The sequence below is a fragment of the Mixophyes fleayi genome, chromosome 7 (assembly GCF_038048845.1).
Source record: "Mixophyes fleayi isolate aMixFle1 chromosome 7, aMixFle1.hap1, whole genome shotgun sequence".
NCBI lineage: Eukaryota > Metazoa > Chordata > Amphibia > Anura > Limnodynastidae > Mixophyes > Mixophyes fleayi.
Genome location: NC_134408.1, coordinates 24,361,199 through 24,382,887, shown reverse-complemented (window position 1 = coordinate 24,382,887; position 21,689 = coordinate 24,361,199). Strand labels below are relative to the sequence as shown.

General features: G+C 40.4%; 1 protein-coding gene across 2 annotated transcripts in view; it reads right to left on the bottom strand.

The window, feature by feature from the left end:
* The window catches only part of SBK1 (SH3 domain binding kinase 1), a 69,972-nt gene that overhangs the window by 20,930 nt on the left and 27,353 nt on the right, over window positions 1-21,689 (bottom strand). The gene's annotated exons all lie outside the window — the stretch shown is intronic.

Sequence of the window (21,689 nt, the reverse complement as noted above, 5' to 3'; positions counted from 1 at the left end):
ACTGTGATGTTGCAGATTATTTACCCAGTCCACTGGATGTGGCCGGTTAGTCTGTGATTGGATGATGTCCTCTCACCATGTTGGTCGGCTAGATAACCATAGGCTAACCTACAGCCTGGGCTGTGTGAGCACAAGGACACTTGTCCCATGATCTCATAATGGGATATCTTGTTTCTCCACAACGTCAATGTGTGTCCCTTTTCTCTGAACAGTGGCCGCTTGTAACGCCCCTGGACAGCATCATCTTGTCCATCCCGGGTATAATTATTCTGTAAAGTATTAAGATTAAATTTGGAAAAACTACATTTGTAAGTACACAGGCAGATTTTTCTTCTGATTATAATATCTCTATACAAGATATGATTGATCGATTTTACTAAATATAAAAGAGAAACTAAACATACATTAATAAACCGGAGTACATGTTCAACTCCTCTGTGTTACCTTTTTGGCTACCATAAAAAAAATGTATTAGCTGAATAATAATGAAATGGTTGCTCAATTGTCTATGCCATATTTGTAAAAGTCTGGCTCACCTATCTGCCTACGGAGTCTATTTATGATTTGGGGGGGGGCAGTAAGCATCATCATGTTTATTTACCTTGGCATTTTGGATAGTCACTGCTTGTTAAATAGATCGATATATACACTAATATGGAGTTTTATTTTTTTGCTTCACTTGATGAAAATGCACCAATATATTCCACAAATACAGGCGGCAAAGCAATTATATACACAGAAACAACAGATAGAAAGCTAAACTTACTAAAACTATTTTAAAATTAATCATTTATACAATACAATATGTCACAAATCTACTGTGCTGCATGTATACAAAACCCTTAAAAATGTTTTCCATACACACAAGTGTACATTGTGCATGTAAGAACTCACACATACTAAGGCTTAGTTACCTACTGCAGAATATGGGGATGTGCAGTGCATTACATGTTGCCTAAATATACGTATTTGTTCTCCTCATGCATAACAAAGTGAATGTCCGCTTCTGAGTTTTGGAAGTTCCCCCATACAAGCGGGATTCTGAGCCACAATGAGAGTGCGCATGGCAGGACAGGTAAAAGTGTTTATAGTATAAAAAAAAAGAATGGCCCCTCTGATGTCAGCTATAGGTAACCCAGACCTAAAGATGGGCTCTGCGAATCGTGTCATTTGGCCCTGACCAAAGACGCAATGATGCAAACGCGTGATTTTATCGCAGGGGGCGGACCCAAAATTATGCGATTCCCAGAGATTGCGTCATGCAGACTTCAAATTCTCCCCACTTTGAAGAGAGCAGATGTGGGAGAATGCCCTACTTTCCCAGGAGTCCAGGAGACCTACCCGGAATTCAGGAGTCTCCCGGACATTTCGGGAGAGTGGGCAAGTATGAATAAATGATCTACCTAGTTGATGCCTTTCACACATCTCCTCATCTAATCTGGTAATACCACTTCCATTTAGTTAAGACTCTGTCTAGAGCGGAAGGATTTTAGTTTGGAAGGGTGCAATAGAAAGATTATACTATTTTTTTTAGGATAACCCAGTGGGATACTCTCATCTGTGTCCACACCACATTACTTGATTATAAATAACATAAAAAATTTGGGATAACAAAAGTCTGTTTGAGAGCACCCATACGAATTAAAACAATCTCTCTAAAAAGCTGACCTTGTTATCGGATGCCCCTAGATGCTTGCCAAGGGAATGGCAACATTTAACTAGCACTACTAACATTCACCACTAGAGGCAGTACATCAGTTAAATGTCTAGCTCCACCCCATTTAGATTGTTTCTTGCACCTATCACACAAAACAGTTTTATTCTGCTGCCACGAATGCAAAGGACATTGGGTATTTCTGTCCCAAAGTCTGTGCGTTTACAGTTGACGTGAACTTGTCTTTTAAATATTTAAAATAAATATAAAACAATTCCGAAAGCAACCTTATATGCCTGTAATTAATACTATCTACTTTCTGACCTAGATAACAGTTAAAGAAAACTGTTTAGTGTAGTGACTTATAAGTAATGTCTTTTTTTAGCAACATGATATATGACGACAGCACAAACTTATTTAGTCATTTAGGTCTTTTAATTGGTTTTAAATTTCAGAAATGTCAACTTTAGTCATCATCATCACCATTTATTTATATAGCGCCACTAATTCCGCAGCATTGTCAGTCCCTGCCCCATTGGAGCTTACAGTCTAAACTCTCTAACACACACAGACATACAGAGAGAGAGACAGAGAGAGAGAGAGACTAGGATCAATTTTGATAGCAGACAGTTAACCTACTAGTATGTTTTTGGAGTGTGGGAGGAAACCGGAGCACCCGGAGGAAACCCACGCAAACACGGGGAGAACATACAAACTCCACACAGATAAGGCCATGGTCGGGAATTGAACTCATGACCCCAGTGCTGTAAGGCAGAAGTGCCAACCACTGAGCCACCGTGCTGCCCAAATGAGAGATCATTTATGTAAATCTCTGACTGGGTGGTAGTCCGTAAAAAAGGGTAACAAATGCTAAACTAAAGGGGTGGATATGATGTAGGAGTACGGTAGTATGGTCTGCCTAATTTACTATTTTTCCTTTCTATTTACTGCAAAACTTTAAAGGGCTCACCTGCACTAGAAGGGAATAACATACACAATGGGGTAGATGTATCAAATCTTTTAAAAAGTAAAAGTGGAGGTGTTGCCCGTAGCAACCAGATTCTAGCTCTCATGTTCTAGAATGCGCTAAATAAATAATAGCTAGAATCTGATTGGTTGCTATGGGCAACACCTCCACTTTTTCCTTTTAGACAAATTGATATATCTGCCCCTATATACAGTATATATTTACTACAGCTGTTACCTGAACTGTCAGGTAACAGGGTAGATAAGTCTGTGGATCCTGACGGTATACATGCAAGAGTATTAAAAGAATGAAGGGAAACTTGTTAACCAATCACTGCTGACGTGTATAATTTCGGGTGGAAAATTTAGTTCCACTATACAAAAAAAGACAATAGGGAAGAATATGATAGTTATACTCCTGTGTTAAAAAACTGTTGACTATTTAGGGACAAACAAATTAAAATATCCAAGTTAGTCTGGGTTTTCTGATGGATTATCAAATTGAAAAAATCTAGTGGATTTATCGGATGCTGTAACTAAAGATGATAGGTCAGGGTGGATTAGCGGATATCACTTAGTTAGATTCTAGCAAGGCATTTGGTACAATATCCAAGAAGAAATCAATTCAGAAACTGAAAAACCTTGGATTCAACTCAAAGCTAGTGGAATGGATAAAGCTTTGGCTAAAGGACAGAAGGAAGCGTTTTGCAGGCAATGGTGTCCCCACCGCTACTGAACTTGACACTCTATTATACTCTTTGTGCCACACCAAAGACTGTTACAGACTAATTGTCTTTCCATTACAGACTACTGTGCAGCATTTTGTTGGTCACTTCATACTTTCGCCCCATATTGCCGTTTCTTCGCCCACCATCATCATAAGACATTTTTAACTTGCCTTTGGGCTACACTGCACCCTCTTACTGATATCAGTATTTGAGCGCATCCGAACTATCCAGACTATATTACTTTAGGGGATTGGTTACCCCCGTCCGGACTGCAGCTCATACTACATCACTATTTGTCCAGTGCATCCTTCCTCCACCCCCCTGTCCAATGGTGTAAGATGAACTGGACGGCTCGTAACTATCTGAGTACCAAAGGATTCAGTCTTGGGTACTGCTTTGTATAATGTAGTCATTAGTGATATTACTACAAGGGAAGGTCTTTTTTTGCAGATGACACAACTAGTTAAAATACGGTTGATTCCCCTGAAGGGGTAAAACTTAATCTTACATTTGATACATAAAAAAGTAAAATAATGAATGTGGGACATGAAATCTGAAATCAGAATAAAGAATGAATGGTGATGTCATGCCAACAACAGAGGAAAGGAATCTTGGAGTCATAGTACAAGCTCGTATGAAGGTCAGGGAGCAGTGTGGTCATCGGATCACTTGGAAGTTCTATTGATACTTAATAGGTCACTGGTGAGACGTCACCTCCAGTACTGTATATAGTTATGCAGCATGATCAGGAAGACATTAATAAAAGAGAAAAATAAAATGACAGCATGGCTACTAACATGGTGCATAGGAAGCACACCAGCTTATCAGGAAAGACGTGAAGAGGCCAGTTCAATAACTCGACCTGCGCACTATTATTGTTAGTACGGTAAAAGTGCGCAGTATTACCGTACGGATGCTGATTGTTGCTCACACCTCTTGGGGTAGCGAGTAAACATCCGGGTAAACACCATATTAAAGGTAATAGTACTAATGTCACATTAATCCTAGACTAACGTTGCCGAAGTGAATCTGCCCGTAGAGTACAACATCTACGGATTATAGGAGAGAAGAGACAGAGGTGATATGATAGGAGCATTCAAATATATCAAAAGCAATAGAGCTCAGGAAGGCAGCATTTTTAATAATAAGAGAATTTCTAGAACAAGGGGACGCACTTTGAAACTGGAAGGAAGAAAACTGGAAGGTAACATAACGAGGAACTTTTGTACAGAATAGGAGACAGATCCATGAGATGTTGGAGGGGACTCATACAGTAAAATAATTGAAGAGTGGGTGGGACAAGCGTAGGGCTATTGGTAAAACTTTGATAGAAAATATTAAAAAGGAAAAATACACCCTCACCCACCCCCCATGAAAAAAATTACAAAAAAGGGCAGAATAGATGAACCTGTAGGTTTTTTTTCTATCATTAAATTCTATGCTTGTTTCTATGGAGATTATCTGGGGATAATATTTCAAGAGATACAGCAAAACCCTCAGAGGGTTAAGACTTTTATAAATAAATAATTAAAAAAAAGACATTTTTAATGCCAAATAAACACATACTTTCAGCAATTTGAATAGATTTTAATAGGCATTATCTGTTGTACATTTTTATATTATTGTTTACTGATAGAGTATGTCGATGTATCCAGTAGAACAGTGCATTTGCGGGGAATTACATATGGAATATAGAGACTGTAGAGAGTACCCTGAGTACAAGAGCTCACAATCTAGAAAGATCTGGGAAGTAAAAGGCGTTGTTTGAGCCAATCTGAAATATGTAACAAAGGGTTATTAAGATGAAGTGTGGCCAACCATAAGCTCCACGCGAAGGGGATAGGAGTGGTGTTAGGTAAGTTGGTGGTTAAAAAAAAAATCAGTGAGTCAGTTGAGGTTGAGATGGGTTCAGTAAGGAGGAGTAAACCTTTATGAAAAGATGGGTCTTCAGATGACTCTTGCCAGGTGCAGAGTTGGGAGAGAGTACCAAAGCAAGACATTCCATTCTTGTGATACAACTTGGGAGAAAGACTACTTCTGCCACTATCGCTGCTTAGGCTGAGAACAAACTACAGAAAAATTCTCCTGATGCAGTATTGTTAATGATTTTACCAACGACTGAAAGTCCCGATCAGCAGCCGATTCATGTGTACACACTATACAAGATTTACCTTCAGATCTGTGCTCTTCATCTGTCATAACCATCGGCTGAACCAATTGTGACTGTAAACTCTATGGAGATCTGCCTATGCTGGCGGTTGTGAGTGCGTACACACTGCAGAATGTGCCCAACATCATTCCATTGTTAGACTGAGATTTTTAGTCTGTTTATAAAATCAAATCAAACGATACGATGTGCTTTGGAATGATAAAACAAGATTCTGGGAGCGTACAAACTAAATCGATATCAGACTTGTGATTGGCCTGTTAAACGGTGAAAACCTGTAGTGTGCACACAGTCTTAGTCCCGGTCATTGGGGTTGAGTGTCCCGGATCACTACAAGCTTCAGACCACACACACAAGTTGATAGAAGTCATCTTCTGGCCATAACCGGAGCACCCGGAGGAAACCGACGCAAACACGGGGAGAACACACAAACTCCTCACAGATCAGGCCGTGGTCGGGGATTAAACTCATGACCCCAGTTCTGTGAGGCAGAAGTGCTAACCACTAAGCCACCGTGATCATTAATGTGTATCACATTCAATTTGGATCCACACATTCGCCTAGTGCTGGGAGATTCTGTCTTTCCAGCACCTGCTTGAGGATTTGGGGTACCTCACGGTACGTTTTGCTCACACTTTAAAGATACTGTACATTAATATATATGACCCGGTGTTGGTACTTCCACTGGATAGCGTTAGGACGGTCTTATTAAGGGAGACGCCTTTAAAGTGGGACGTGTCTCACCATGTATTTGATGATGTATGCAGCTGATATTACTACATGTTAATACTTTAGAAGCAGTTTTAATTATGTTCTGTGCTGGGAGGATTCTGTGTGTGTTTTTGTCCCATGCAGGCGTTACTTTGGAGCCATTGTGGACCACATTACAGATATGAAAGAGAAAGTGTTATAGAGGTGATGGTGTAAAGGACATCTTTGAACATAGTGATTGGCTGTTGGAGACTACAAATGTAAAACAAAGTTGAATAATTAGGGGCTTTTAAAGAACAGCAGTAAGGAATCAGGAACTAGTGCAGAGACTGACATGGAGGAGAGGCAGATGTGGACTGTTGAGAGGTAAAGATAAATTGACAAGCGGCACGGAGGATAGATTGAAAATGAGACAGTTTTATGAAGGAAGATCGGTTAAAACAAAGTTATACCAATAAAATTACAAAAGACAAGGCAGGAGATACACATTGCATGAGCAGTTTATTAAGTAGACCTGCCTTCTGCATGTAATTGTTGATCAGCACCTGAATTGTGAGTGTGAGATTCAGGGGGAGAATGAGCAAGATAAAAGATTTAAGTGACTTTGAACGTGGTAGTGGGAGTCAGACATGGTTGGCGTGATTGCATCAGGATTAGCAAGACCAGGTACAGCTACTGAACGGTGCCAGCAACAATGCCCCACACCACAGATTGTCCCTGTAAGTGCAGGCACAGATTGCCCCTGCACTTAATAGGGACAGCACGGTGGCTAAAGCTGCGTACACAGTACACGGTTTTCGTCCAATAATCGGCTCAACCAGCCGACATACGACCGCTCGTTCAAAAGTCGGGTCAGTGTGTGCAGCGACATGATGGTCGAAAGTCTGCCCAAATGGATGATTGTCACCTCATTTGGTTGGTCGTACAGTTTAATATTTTTGTTCCAATCTCGTTTCCGTTGTGTAGTGTGTATAAGTTTGCGACCGATCTACAGCAGTGAGTACGAAATTACAGTCATTGCTCACAACAACATGGCTGTAAAAAGTCGCTAAACAAACGTCCGCTCTTCCCTTTATCGTCCTAAACAAGGCTAGTGTGTATGCAGTCCATGGACCCAGCGATCGGGACATCGACCGCATGTAAAATCAATCGGCATAAAAAGTTGGTGGAAAATTCTGTAGTGTGTACCCAGCTTTAGTGGTTAGCACTTCTGCCTTACATCACTGGGGTCATGAGTTCAATTCTCAACTGCGCTGCGGAATTTGTGGCGCTATATAAATAAATGGTAATAATAATAATAATAATGGCTCCATCCGACCTAGGGTATCGTTAGTAATATAGCTATATTGCGGAACTGCAATGATAAAAGAAAAGAAGCAAAGTGGCTTTTTGTATGATAATATCATGTGTGTATCAAGAATGGGCCACCACTTACCGACTGTACTCAGTAAGAGGACGGTGATTACTTGTGCAGGAGTCAGTCAGTCAACAGCTCAAGCAGTGGCGGAACAACCATTGGTACAGTAGGTGCCGTGCACCGGGGCCCATGGAGATAATGGGGCCCAGTTCCCTTCTTCCCTCACCGGGGCCCACAGCTTGCTAGTTCTACCTCTCAGCTCAAGACAATAATGATACTGAAAGAGACATATCAGGATGCACAAACCATCATCATTTCAACAGTTGGGTTATAGAAGTCCACAGTCCGAGTTCAGCTCCCGTTAGCCAAAAACAATGTGTGCCAAGAAACACAAACACTGGCCACTGACGGACTGGAAAAACAGTGCTTGGTTTGATCTATCCCTGTTCCTGCCATTTCACAGGATAACCAGGATAAAGCCAAAGCTGGATAAGTCCTTGGTTCCCTCCCCCGATATGGTAGTTGAACAGCCTTGCCAGTTTGGTGCATAGCCTCATACCCAAGCATAGGAGAAACTTGCAATTATGTAGCTTAAAAAGAAGCCTGTTATCAATCACAGTGTGTTTTTATTTAAGCAGTTGAAGCAGGAGTCAAAATTAAGTAAAATAATGGTAAAGTTTATTAAGATTAACACATGTGAGTAACAAAACATAGTACACCACAAAAAGTCCCGGAATAAAAATAATACAAGCTACAATATCATAGAAGCAAAAGTCACTGAAGTGTAAGTAAACTCAACTTGGAATGATAATATGGAGTGGCAGGCTTACATGGTAAAAAACTGGAAGGGGCAATGATGAAACAGTCAATCAGCCAGGATCAGGAATCGGAAGAGATGCAGGAAACCCGGAACAAAAGACTGGATCAAGCCGGAGATCAGAACAACAAAGCAAGGGGCATAGATATACAGCAGGGAGGTTGGTGCAGGAGATTAACCCCTCATAGGTAAAATGTCCACAGGTGAGGTACACAAAGTCCAGAACTGCATCCCCTCTGGTGGAGCAGAGGAACTGCATGCCACACAAGTTCAGGACACAATCCTAACACGGCCAATCAGTGTATGTCCCGATGTATCTAAATTAAGAGTTCATTACAAAAGAAATAGTATAACTGTCTAACTGCATTTGATTCCCCCAAAAGATTTAATGGATTTAACAAACATTTTGAAACAAGGATGTACTTTTAATTCGAAACAAAGATGGAACCCTGAGACTGAGAAGACAAGACAGGATTTATTTTTTGGGTTGGAAACTTCACAACAGAACAAAGATGGGGAGAAAACGAGAGTGTTAGGATTTTGCGAAGACGATAATGTCGATAGCAGTTACAGCGACTGTAAAATTCCGATTGCTGTGATTTCGAGACCTAGCGGGTGTGTAATGTATTTTAGGAAGGCCTGGACAGTAGACACCGGCCGGATCCTCGCATTGCCCCTTTAATAGCATAAATGTAAGGGGCATATTTAATAAAGCACGATAGTGCTTTTAACGGATAATTAAGGTCCCACAGTGTCCTCCGCAAATTTATTAAGGGGGCATCGCAGCAGATATCATGGATATCTGCTGCTTTGCACTCCTCTTCGTTTTTGGGAGCAGTCACCATTCAACAGAATAGTGACTGCTCCTGGCCGCAATCTAACAAGTCCCGAAAAAACATTTTTTTCGGGAACTTGTCATGAAGCTGGCGTACATGAGGAAATCTAATGCTGTCAGCTCTGCTCCAGGGAGCAGAGCTGGACAGCGCATGTGTGGAGGGATCACATGATCCCTCCCTGTCACTCACAGCTCTCTCTCTGCAACTATCGTTGCAGAGACAGAGAGGGGATCTGTGTGCGCATGTCCAGTTCTTGGAACTGGACATGCGCAATTGAAGAGTAAGGAGAAGACCCGAAGACAGCGCTTCCGAAGAGGCAGGTAAGTATGATTTTTTTTTTTCACAGAAACAGCAGATTATCGGGACTGCTGTTTCTGTACTCCGGTTTTGATAAATTTGAGAAATGAATCAATACTTATCCGTCCGATAAGGATTGATAACCATTTCTCTATTTCAACGATAAATGATAAATGTGCCCCTAAGAGTCGCGATTTAAAATGACGTTAATGTCAGTGACGTAATGTTGTAATGGCGGAAATCTTCACAGTCAGTTTTTCATCCAGTCGGAAGTGACAGTATCTCGGAATTACAGCAATCGGAATGTTACAGTCGCTGTAACCGCTGTCGGCATTATCGTCTTCGCAAATGTGACTACCCCCCGGGAGAAAACAAGGATGTAAAATGATTAAATATTGAATATATTTACAATTGTAAATTACAAATGGAGAGTCATTGAATTATAAATGGCATTTAGTTACAGCAAAATTGGGATTTCAATCTTGCTAAAAATGTTGTGAATCTACAAGAGATGAACACATACAGTATAATATTAGATTTGGTGCACGCAACTTTATAAAGTAGCCACTGATTCTGACAGCCTGTACTGTGTAATATAAATTGATCAGAATGTTGTGTTACCTTTGTCTCAGGGTTACAATTAGTACTGCCTGATAGCTGAACTGAACACTTTCTTAAACATTTATTTTTCAAAGCGTGTTAAGTTTGGATCACATCTGTTTCCAAAATTATCTTTGTGTGATGCGGATTTAACAACTGCAAACAGCAATCAAGTGATAACAGTCAGACAGTCAGTGACAGAATTATATTTAGAAAAGTAATTACAGACAGAGGTGAGGTATCTACCAGCTTCCAACCTTAAGGGCATCATATTACAAGTACCTATGTAAGTATATAACCAGAAATAGTATTTCTCATTTCTCCTTGACAGATTCTTGTTAACCTTGACCTTTATAAATGTCATTTAATGTATGTGATTTTAGGTAATATACATATTTCAAATCGGTATGGTATTCACAGCCTAAAGCCTATATATGATATTTATTTTAACAATGGAGACTGATAAATATGCTTCCTGTCCAATGGGCTGACAGCTAGTTAATAATCATGTACTGATGTCAGGGGCTTTCAAATCCTCATTACAGAGGCTGTGACTTTGGACAGATGACTCACTAGAGGAGACTGACCACACGTAGAACTTCTATGGCAGTAGAGCTGGGTACACTCTACTAGGTAACTCACTACTGAAACTGTCAGGGCGTTCCGTTAAAGAAAATATGATTTATGACTACATTAGTTAAACACGCAAACAGTGGATCTATCCATTAATTTACAGTTACGTCGTCAATGAGGTTGAAAAAAACCCATATCCATCCGGGTGAACTTTTCAATTATTTTTAATGATATAAAATAATCAGCATAAAATACCAGTGGCTTTCTATGTATCCTTAAAAAGGTTGTTTACTGTTTTCATAAAACCACTGAATTAGCCACAATAACATCATCTAGTAGCTGTTTATATTACTGCACTGCTTTTTATTTATTGTAAAAAATATTATATACACATTTAAAAGAAAGAGTTGTGGATTGGAGACTTTTTATGGCACAAAACAAGTGCACAAACAACAAAATGTCTTAACCAATCAGGAGGGTTGTGACTTGATCACTATTAAATAACTTTTGGTAAAAATGTATTTAAAACAAATAGCGCAGGGCACTTATTTATGTAATTGCAGTGCACATATTTTTGATATTGTGTACACTGTGATATAGGAAATCGTTATTTCTGAGACCAGAGGAAGAAATTCGTCTCTTGCTTAACCTTGCTATAGGATATGCCTATTTCTGATGTATATATCTGATACAATGAGCCTGTGTTTACCAAGCCTTTGGTGTATTGTGATGTGGGGAAGTAGCTTGTTTTGGGTTTGTTTGTTTGTTTTTGTTCTGTGGGAATGGGTATTCGGCAACTGTCTGAAGTATTCATGCCAGTCAGACCTTTTGACTTGCTAGTGGGTCTCCTGCCTCTGACAAAAGATCCAGGAAATCACAGCAAGGTTTTTAAGAATTTCATAGCTAAGTATAAATATTAGTGTCTTTGCAATGCATGTCAATCTATGTTTGTGTAAATAGAGTAGATCCTGATGCTAAAAATAGCATGTGTCTGAAAGGTATAAATGCACTGACTTGTACACTGAAATGTATCATTCTGATGTTCCATCTGACCTGACCACTGATACCTTAAATCAGTGGGACTGTCCTTGTCAGGACACTTGAGCAATAAACATCCCTCTGCTTCAAAGACCTGCTTGACAACTTCTTCAATATTGCCGTAATCCTGTGACCTGCCGATTAGACCCTAAATCTAATCTGTTCTCCGGCTAATTCTGAGATTTGGACCCAAGCTTTTCCAGTACCACCGCTCTGCCTGCTACCTGCAGCTCTGGTCAGTGTGATAGGCCAGGGAGGATCCATCCACAGCAACCTGGATCCATAGTAAGAGATCCGGAGTTACCAGCCCAAGTGTACCAGCACAGGAGTACACTAGTAGTGACAGTTAACCAGAAGGAACGTGGTTCTGAGCGCCATAAAGGAGTTCAGTGGTGGCAGTATTATAAGCCCCTCCTACTGCGGCAAGAGGGCGCTTTTGGGATAATGAAAGGGAACGGTAGCAAAGTAAGCCCAGCCGGTTCCCAGCAACAACAGACAGGGTGGCATAGGCGGTCCATCCTGTCACAAGGGTATTTTTAGATGTGACTGAAGCAAATTTATAAAAGTGATGCAACATTTTTGTAGCACAATACAATAGTTTCATTGATTGCACTGGACAGAAGAAAATCGCGCTGTACTATCTGTACAAATGCCATAACCCTTATTCCTACCATCGCACTCTGTCAGTGGAACGTCCATGAGATTTATAGTGAATGTCACAGACATCATAGTGCCCTATGGAGAACATACAGGCTATGCACACTATTCTTTCTTACTTAATGGAAGCATGGCTGCTGGAAATGATCGCAGACTGTGTTCATGGACCTCCATCTGTTTAGTTGTATCAAACAATACTAGTGTATATAGATTGTACATTCTTAATAGGGACCTATGAACTCTTTGTCACTTTCTTTAAATGCTCTATTATCTGCGCGATCAATGAGTGAATGTGACAGAGTAAAGTCTAGGTTCTCCATAAGTCAGTTGTTATAAATATCCCTAACTACTATCTAATCTAAGGTTCTATTCACAGGCAAGTGCAGGGGGCTGAAGCCCCTTCGAGATTACAGTTATTAAGTAAAATATCACTAAAAATGGCTTCATTGCCATCCCTATCACTGCACAAGCACTTCCACCGTCTCCTATCTGCAGTGCTGTGTAATTTGTAGGCTTCTCCAGAGTAGGACGTATACACCGATCAGCCACAATATTAAAACCACTGACAAATGAAGTGACTAACATTCATTATCTCGGTACAATTTGCACCTGTCAAGGGGTGGGATATATTAGGCAGCAAGTGAAGAGTCAGTTCTCGAATTTGATGTGTTGGAAGCAGGAAAAATGGGCAAGGGTAAGGATCTGAGCGACTTTAACAAGGGCCAAATTGTGATGGCTAGATGACTGGGTCAGAGTACCTCCAAAACGGCAGGTCTTGTGGAGTGTTTTCAGTGTGCAGTGGTTAATACCTACTAAAAGTGGTCCAAGGAAGGACAACCAGTGAACAGGGACATGAGCACCCAAGGATCATTGATGCGCATGGGGAGCGAAGGCAAACCCGCCTGGTTCAATCGCACAGAAGAGCTACTGTAGCACAAATTGCTGAACAAGTTATGCCAACTATGATAGAAAGGTGCCAGAACACACAGTGCATCGCAGCTTGCCTTCTTATAAGGCTATGTAGCCGCAGAATGGTCAGAGTGCCCATGCTGAACCTTGTCCACCACCGAAAGCACCTACAATGGTCACATAAGTGCCAGAACTGGACCATTAAGTAATGGAAGAAGGTGGTCTGGTCTGACGAATAACGTTTTGTTTTACATCATGTGGATGACCAAGTGCGTGTACGTTTTTTACCGGGTGAAGAAATGGCACAAGAATGCATTATGGGTAGGAGGGAAGCCGGTGGAGGCAGTGTGTTACTCTGGGCAATGTTCTGCTGGGAAACCTGGGGTTTTAGCATTCATGTGGATGTAACTTTGACACGTACCGCCTACCTAAATATTGATGCAGACCAAGTACACCCCTTCATGGTAACGGTATTCCCTCATGGCAGTGGCCTCTTTCAGAAGGATTATGCGCCCAACCACACTGCAAAAATTGTTCAGGAATGGTTTGAGGAGCATGATAAAGAGATCAAGGTGTTAACTTGGCCTCCAAATTCCCCAGATCTCAATCCAATCGAGCATCTGTGTTGGAAAAACAAGCCGGAGCCATGGAAGCTTCACCTCGCTACTTACAGGACTTAAAGGATCTGCTGTTAACGTCTTGGTGCCAGATACCACAGGACACCTTCAGAGTCCAGGCCTCAACGGGTCAGAGCTGTTTTGGCGGCATGAGGGGGACCTACACAATATTAGGCAGGTGGTTTTAATGCTGTGGCTGATCGGTGTATATATAGAATATGAGTATTTTAGTGTAAGGCAAATTTGTAATCCTGCTGCCCTATTTTCATCTTTTGTTGTTTTAACATTTTTTTTCCTATCTGAAGCAGCAAAAGGAGATGATTGGACTAAATTAATTACTATTCCATTGATTTATAGCCACTTCTTTATTTATATTTTGATCTATCAGAGGATATTGAATTGATTTTGAAAACTGGATAATTTGTTGCACTCAATTATTTAGGCAAATGAGTGCAGAGTACATCGTGATAACATTGTACTTTTTTTTCCGAAAGGGGAGAAGGTCAATTGCATACCCAAAAAAATAAAAACTATTAGCTATGCCATGGATTCTCAACCTGTAGATCAATGGAAAGTTAACTCCCAGTGAGCACTTTTTGGGCTCAAGACCCAGGTCAAGTTTTGTTTTGCATAAATCTCATGGTTACCTGTTATAAAGCAGGGAATAAAATTTGAATGGGAGAAGCCGGATCCGCGTCACTTCACCTCTCTGCACACGGAAGGAGGTCAAGGTGCTCATACAATCACTGGAGATGGATCAAGTTCAGTATATTCTCTTCCTCCTTTCTCTGCAGATGTCCAGGTAAGTATTTTTAGACTGTCAGAGACTGGGGTGCAACAAAGGGTGCCGGAACTCAGGGTAACCAATTAGATTCTGTTAGATTTTGAGTGCAGTTTAGAAAACCAAAGCACACATCTGATTGGTTGCTATGGGTTTTGCCAGCAACATACCCACCAGTTAAACGACAGGATCAGAGTCCAAATAAATAGGATGAGTTTGATTTGCATTGGTTCAAGAGTGTGGGTCCTTGTGTCATATGCCTGGGGTTCAAAAATGACAAATGCACAATAACATAAGCTAGTAAATATCTTGAATACTGTTGGGTACGCAGCAGAACACAATGCATTTGAGTTGATAAAGGTAAATCATCTGTTGTTTGGATGAAGTGATGTGATAATGGCTGAAAGGTTCAATTGGTGAAGACCTGTGGTCCTTTAAAGTTATAACTCCTTTTTATTTATCCGAGTTCACAATAAATGTCTAGAGATCGTAGATATATTGGAGAGGAAATCCCAGCAGTACTTGACTTTGATTATGTAATATTTTTTTTAACAGGCTTGAGTGCCCTTTGGTAGCCCAAGGCTTCTAGAGGTTTGGAAGTCATGAACGGCTTAGTAATCCATAATTATTTCCCAGGAGTCGATATGAGAGCTGAACAACCGAAAATACTTCTCTCTCGTATATCCTACCTAGATGTTCTTTGCCAACGTGCATTACTTCCAGGCTGCTCATGAAAGCAGGTAAAGGAAACTAGATGGCAATAATTTCTGGTTTCCGGATACACACTTTGAGGCCGATTCAATTAGCTACAAGGTTCTGAAGTAACCTCCTGGCTCTATTTCTGTGCACAAATACTGCAATTATGGCAATTAATACATTGCATATTTTTCCACCGCTAGGTGGTGTGAGCAAAGATTAATACCTAGAACATGTCCGTGAGATTACTACGAAATCAGTAGATTCCAATGGCAGGAGTGGATAGGAACAGAATTTCAGAAAAGAAGGCACTAAACCTCTTTAGTACGGAAAGTGAGTCTGAGGACTCAGGTAATAGGAGCCAGGGAGGTCATAGTCCAAAGCCAGGACTTAAGAGCCATAGAGGTAGTCATCCGAACCCAGGGGTCAAGTGCCAGAGAGGTAGTAGCCTGAAGCCAGGAGTCAAGTACAGTAAGACAGCCAGAAGATAGCAAAATCTGGAGTGCTGGTTTACACAAGCTGGTTCAATAAAATGGCGGTGTGCTGGTGCTCAAGCTCAGTGTCGGACTGGCCTGCCGGGGAGCCGGGGTATCCCCCGGGAGGCCCTGTTGCCTGATAACCCCGCCCTCTTTGTTGGTGAGGCAGAGCAGAGAATTACCGAGTTGCGGTCAGTCTACATATGAAACGGAGACTGTCAAACTAATCCCTGCCTACAGCCAGCACGTGAGAACACTTCCTGCTCCTGAGACAGAGAGAGGCAGAAATGCTTCACAGTGACACAGATCTCAGATTACTCCTTCTGCTGTAGTTGCAGGCGTCCTGTAGTCATAAAGTTGCCATCCTAACTGCAGTGTGAGTCCGTGTAATCAGTAAGTAATAAATCGTGCAAACTTCTCTAGAGCTCTCCACTGTGTGACCTCGGAGGGAGGGAGATAAATTAGAATGGCTTCATTGCAATATACGTCTTCAGTGCCTCTATAAAAGGATCCTATTGCAGCTGACCAATGAATGGATTCCTAATAAACTAGTAACCAAATTCACTGTTTATATCATGTTCCATGTTTATTTGTTTTCAATCAATTGTGGGACTCTATTCCCTATAGAAGCATATCTTAATCAGAATAAAACACATTCAGACAGTTAGGTCCTTATAGGATTGCATCTGCTATATGCTTTAATATTAATGTTTTGCTTTTGTCCTTTGTAGTGGCATTGGATTATTATTGAGTGTACATTTTGTGGGTAGATCATTTTTTAGAGTCCTGTTTTTATTTGCCAGTGTCTAGAGTGTAATTAGATTTATGTAATATTTTAAATGTGCATATATTTTTATGCTAATAATTTTGTGGTCTCCATAGTGCTTCATGGATATATTAATTTTTAGTCTATACCCTTATATTGTGGTTTTCATATGATGAACGGTTGATCTCTAGTACTGTAGTATAGCATTTGTTTTCTGTGTACACTATGAGGGGAGAGAACACTAACCACAAAGAATGGACAGCACACAAATAGCTGATGATGATTGATTGTATTCAATTCATCCCTCCCCTTTCCCTGTCTCCCCTGTTTCACACAGTGCCCTCCATGCTGCATTTGCTCCCCTTCACTTACTTTCCTATTGACTTCTTTCTTCTCTTCTGTCTTTTCCTTCGCGGCTCCTCACTGCAAATGTCCTCTTTTTCTTTATGGACCATACTAAGGTGCTATACGTTGTCCTCCATGGCCTGACCCCATCCCCTTTAATGACTGACCACAACCCCTCTTACAGTTGGCCACACCCCATTGTAGTGGGCCCCTACCGCTGCATTTCCCCCGGTGGGCCCTTCATGTCCCAGTCCGACACTGCTCAAGCTGCCTCTTTATCGGGGAAGTTGGTCACGAGCCAATGACGTGTGTGGGGGAAAAACTTACACCGAGGATGCAAAAATGCAGAAAAAAATGCAGTATTAACATGGGATGTGCCACTTCTATTTCATTTCTTTTTTTAGATTAGGGTTTTCTTGCCAGATTTTGATATTTTCTGCCACTGGCTACTGGTACCTCTTTGTAATCGTGTTTTTGCATATTTGGGAGTATATTTACTAAACTGTTTGAAAAAGTGGAGATGTTGTCTATAGCAACCAACTGGATTCTAGCTGTCATTTTGTAGAATGCACTGAATAAACGATAACTAGAATCTGATTGGTTGCTATAGCCAACATCTACACTTTTTCAAACCTGTGGTTTAGTAAATATACCCAATTCAATTCAACTGAGAACAAGGACTATGCATCCACAATCATTAAACAAAACTAAAAAAGAGGGCAACACTATATGACTGCTGCAAAACATGTGCTGATATTCCCAGAGCACAAAGCCAACACTGAAATTCCATTGTTAGTGGTAATGTTAAAGCTGTTCATATATTCATTGCTTTTAAATAGAGGGTTAATGCTTTACCATTGGCTCCTTTCCTCTATTGGATCAACAGCTCAGTGTAATAAATTTGATTGTGGTAGAAGGTATGAGGGAGAAGGACATTTCTGGACCCTTTGTGACAGGTGGGGCGTGTAACATTTGTATTTCCTATTTGCACATCACTGATCCATACATTATATTCATGATGAAGCTGCCAGTCAGTCCGGACAGCACGGTGGCTAAGTGGTTAGCACTTCTGCCTTACAGCACTGGGGTCATGAGTTCAATTCCCAATCATGGCCTTATCTGTGAGGAGTCTGTATGTTCTCCTCGTGTTTGCGTGGGTTTCCTCCGGGTGCTCCGGTTTCCTCTCACACTCCAAAAACATACTAGTAGGTTAAGTGGCTGATAACAAAACTGACCCTAGTCTGTGTGTGCATTCACAGTGATTCTACTGGTTCCAAGTGAATGAATATGATGTACTTTGAACTTAGTAGCTTAGTGGTTAACACTTCTGCTTCACAGCTCTGGGGTCGTGAGTTAGTTTCTCGGCCTTATATGTGTAGAGTTTGTATGTTCTCCCCGTGTTTGCGTGGGTTTCCTCCCAAACTCTACAAAACATACTAGCAGGTTAATTGGCTGCTATTAAATTTAACTTAGTGTCTCTTGGGTCTGTGTGTGTGTGTGTTAGGGAATTTACACTGTAAGCTCCAATGGGGCAGGAACTAATGTGAGTGAGTTCGCTGTACAGCGCTGCGGAATTAGTGACGCTGTAAAAAGAATGATGATGATGATGAAGCTGCCAATCAGTCTAAAATAATTTGATTTTGGTATTCTAAAGATATATTGTCCTGAATTCCCAAAAATGGAGTTTGTATTGCCAAATACCAAGTCTTAAAAATAATTAAAAATCTAAAAAAATGAAAGCCACTCAAATTGTTTGTTTATTTTTGTATGCCATGACTTTTTTTGAGTGAAATTATTTACATGAACTTCTGTTTTTAAAACCTCCATTAACAATATTAAAAATAATGTTCTTATTTTAAAATCAGATTTTAAAAGTGATTCACTATAAAAAAAAACAAAAAACAACCCCCCCCCCACTATTTGATAATCATTAAGCCACACCCAGATTTTTTCATTTCAATAAATCAGCTGGATGTTTAAATTTGTAGTCGTCACAAGACTCGTTATTTATGGATTTTGAGTGAAACATTTATAAGTACATGTATAATGAACTGATTATCTATTTGTGTGCCTGTATTGTCCAAGATTTCCATTTCAAGGTATGCCTCTTATTAAAAGGATGATGACATTTAGTAAATCTCCTGCAGGTTAGTCAGCTTTGATATAATGACATTGACATATTTTAATGCATAAAAGTGACTGCTAAGCACCGAGATTTGTAATAATAATAATAATAATATAGACATTAAAAAGCCTTTTATCTGCTCACCTTCCCCCCCTCAGTGAGCTCACAAGGTCAATGTACAGAGAACACTGACTTGCAGAGTATACTGTGCTATGCAGAGGTTAATCAGCTACTTGGGAGTACAGCAGACTCTGTCTGGGACTATGGTGGAAAGACAGTCTGGTATCCCCCCCTAAGGAGCCATTAACCCCGCAGTTTCCATGCTGATGCAGAGGAGGGTCACTGATAATGGGAAGCGCTAAAAGGTTTGGAATGGAATTAATTGATTTCTCCCAATAACAAGATGAGGCTTCTTCCGGGAACACATTATTCTGGAGAGGGAGATGGTGGAGGGGGCACTTCACTATAACTATAGCCTTTTTTTTCCCAGTACCCAGACTAAATGTTTCCTCTCTTCAAAGTCTTCTCCGATTTCACAATTATCAGGCAATTATCCTAGTCTCAGTAATACAAATAAAGATGATGATAATTACATGATTCGTAATTAGTTTAGTCAGTCGAACCACGGATAACACACAGTTGTGTGGCAATAAAATGACATCATACGCTATGTGGCACTGTGACCAATCATTAGGTCATTACTATTTACTTATTAGATAGTTAAGGAAAAATTACAATTTAAGTGTGTGGATTAATGGTAGATAATAAAAATCCATTAGTAAGATTAACCAATTAGAGGTCAGCAAGAAGGGTCCAAAAAGATGATTGGATGGTAGGTAAAGTTATCTCATTCTGAAATCTGTACAGGTGTAAAGTGGACAAATACAGGACAGGATATCAGTAATTAATTTCAACACTCTATTTTTATATACCGGTATGTATGTAATGTCCATTCAAATTAGAGTACAGGTTTTAGGCTCTTTCATGTGGATAGTTCCATCAAAGCATCTATAATTTATTCTGATTTATCATCACACACATTGCAGGACCCAATTGTAAAGTTGTACTAAGTACAGTCTTGGGTTCAGCACTGCGGACAGCTCCCGTCACCTCCTGTATATAAGAGTCACTGTTTACTACAGCACAGATTCCACTCAGAGCCAAAAAGAAATTGACATCAACCAGAACGAGAGCCAATATTTCAGCAAAGAGCAAGAGACTGTAGGATTTAACACCTGCACTAACAAATTGTGGACGAAGAAAGGCAAATGATCACATTTTCACCCTCTGGATTTTATTACATCTATGCATATTGATTAAACACTGCAGCATGAATGAAAGCCTCTTATAGTGTGTCACAATTAGCCCACAGTTTACAGACTGTTCAATCAGTGGTATGGTCAATTTAATTGACCAGCTCCACTTAGACAGGGATGCTTAGCCGTGTGACTTTCCAGGGCTACATGAGAGAATACAGGTTTAGGCAGTCCTGCAGTTATAGATGGTGTCAGGTGCCCTACAAGTATGGAAGGTTGTACAGAGGAGAGATTTTTAATCTCTTTATTTTTTTGCATAAGTGGTTTGGATCAAACCAGTGGCCGGCAGCTTAGGTAGGAATATCTCCAAAACATGGGTGCAACATGTTTTAGGCAATTCTGAATATAATATGATGGCATCATCATCATATGGCTTCTCTACATACAAGGCTATCAGCCAAAATTTAGACAGTCATATATCACTGTGGACTCTAGAACATTATAGATACATAGATCTCATAAAGTGTTGTGGATTCTGTATCTATATTAGTGTACAGTGATTTCCTGATCATTATTGCAGCAAACTAGGCTTCTGTCTTGTGTAGCTTGGCCTCCTGAATATTATCAGGACAGTTTCAGAGCATCTCCAGTGTATAAAACACAGTGATCTCCATCATCTCCAAAGTCATACATGCAAACCAATGTCAGCAACACAACCTAGAATAGAATTGAAGGTCATCTCATTATGTCATTGGCTTCCCTTGATGTCACAGCACCCTCTAGTGTTCAGATATGGTCTGTACAACAACAAACATTCATTTGTTTTAGAGATAAATCTTACTGCTCCACAGTTCCTGACACACTTTTCCCTGTATGGGTGGTGTCAGAAAATATTGCATGCAGCATCTTTATAGCTTATTGCTACAGTGTGACATGAGAGATTGCAATCGCCCTTCATTCACTTCCACCTGTCAGCGGGGGAGTGACTGAGCGCTATGAATTATAAAACTTTATAGCTGGAAAAGTACTAGCATTTAGAGCTGGTGACATCAGTGAGGCACATTGTGCCTCTTGCCTCAACAATGTCTCTACCTCCTAGAAAGTTGACACTCTAAATATTGGTTCATCCCACAAAATGGCTGCCTACATTGTGTGTAGGGGGTGAAAGGTCAATTCCTACCTCATGTATCTAACTACAGGATGGAAGAATACAGATTGACAGGTGGGCTAACACTTTTACTTTTAAAGAGGGTCAGAAAGCTTTACCATAAATCTCAAGGGGAAAAGCATGTTCGGGAAAAAACAAACAAATCCATT